This window comes from Chaetura pelagica, unplaced genomic scaffold (assembly GCF_000747805.2).
Source record: "Chaetura pelagica isolate M959 unplaced genomic scaffold, ChaPel_1.0 scaffold3, whole genome shotgun sequence".
NCBI classification, from domain to species: domain Eukaryota; kingdom Metazoa; phylum Chordata; class Aves; order Apodiformes; family Apodidae; genus Chaetura; species Chaetura pelagica.
Window position 1 is genome coordinate 13,562,884 of NW_009952974.1, and position 1,986 is coordinate 13,564,869.

Below are 1,986 nucleotides of genomic sequence, written 5' to 3' on the forward strand. Positions count from 1 at the left end.
TGCCGCTGACTGTGGCCTGGCCCAGGCGCTGCCCCGAACAAACAGACGGCGGGGAGAGAGCGGTGCCGAGGCCGCGGGCTGGGGCTGGGGCCGGGGCAGGGGCCCGGGCTGGGGAAAGCCGGGGCCACCCCCTCACCCCGAGGTGCTGTTGGAGCAGAAGAGAGGAAAGGCCGGAGATTTTGTTTGATTTTATTGTTTTAACTCTATGGCCTTTGCCGCAGAGGTTTTTATGAGGGAAAGGGGACAACGCTTTCGGTTTTTTGCCTAGATATTAAACCTGAGAGGATAACACAACCAGAGGGGCAGGGATCATTGCACAAGCACTTTGATTATTGTTTCAGGACGAGAACAAAATTGATTTTCCCCGCATCTTGTTGACAAGCTTTCTTTGCCGGGAACAGGCAGCTTCTCCAGCACCAGAGCACTCGGGCCGGCTAGAGCTGCAGAGCCAGGGGAAATGCCACAGATTGCCTTGGTCTGATTATTCAGAAAATAATAATAAGAATAAAAACTCTCGGAACTATAGGTCCTGATTAAAATGCCTTTTGGCTGCAGTTTCCATTTAGATATGTTTCTAATGAAGAGGCGTTTCCACTCGTGAAACCTTGGGTTGCCTCTCCCATCAGTAATAACAATTACGCGGACGGAGCCTGCGTATTTTCTGGTATATATAGTAGGCTCAGATATGGTTGCTCCGGACGTAGGCAACACAGCTAAGCAAGCACGAGGAACGGCACAAAGCAGCTACCTATTTAGATGGGGCTATTGCCTTCCTGGAGGAAATAAACTCATAATTTCATAAAGAGGCATATTTGAACTGTGCTCCTACCCACTCACTTGCTTGCAAGTGCTGCTTGTAAAAACACAGTGGTCCAGACGATTTTGGAAGTAAATACCGGATTTCTAGGAGGGCAGAAGTGCAGCCATCTTCCCGAAAGCTTTCCAGAGAGCCCCAAAGGTAATGCTCGGGTGATGTTTCGGGAGGGAGAAGGAAAAGCAGACCAACTTGGAGGCGCATTTCTCTCCGTCCAGAATGGCCACTCTTACCTCATTGCCCAAGGCAGACAAAAACCTACCTCACTGATGGCGGGGTGACTGCCAGTGGAAAAGCGGGGAGAAGCAGCGTCGGGCAGGGGACGTCCACCTAGCCACCTACAGCAAAAGGCACCATCCCCGTGTCCCTCCAAATCTTGGAGACATTCAGCCCCTGTGCTGAGAGCTGGCGCATTGCGGACAATAGAAGTGTCTTCATTCGCTAGCATTGCCCTAATTAAAAAACCTAGAAGCAACCCCAATGATGCAAGCCAGGAAAAAAACAAAAAACAGATAAAGCCCCTTTTCTTATTCCCTCCTGGAATACTATTCAGCCGGCTACAGTCCATGAGAAATTGAGCCTTGACGTTGTCCTTCCCTGTCCTAGCACTCCCAAGTACAACCAGAGCCTTTATTACACCGATGATGTGAAATCCGAAGAGGACCCTCGGGTAAAAAGATTAAAAAAGCAGGATTCATTTATTAATCGTGTGTGATCCACGATGATGGTTTATTATAAAGCTTCTAATCTAAATTGCCCAAGAAAGGAGGAGAAACAGAAGAGTCAGGATCTCAGTTGAGACATGATGCACAAATATGTGTATTATGTATGTCTGTATGTGTCTGTATATACATTGATGCTCTTATTTCAGCAGCACCCGTTGTGTGTAACCGTGTGCGCACACACAGACGTACTTACTGGCGGGCGCATATTGTCCATAGAGGCACAGGCGGGAGAAAATGGTGCATGTTTTCACGCGTACCCATACTGCAGATTTCAGCTGTTCCTCGGAAGCAGAGGGTGACGCCAGCCACTCGGGACGTGTGGGGAGGCGACACGCGCGTGGCAGCGCTGCGGGCACGGGCGCGCCCTTCCTGCGCTGCTCTGCCTGCGCTGCTCTGCCTGCGCTGCTCTGCCTGCGCTGCTCTGCCTGCGCTGCTCTGCCTGGCCAC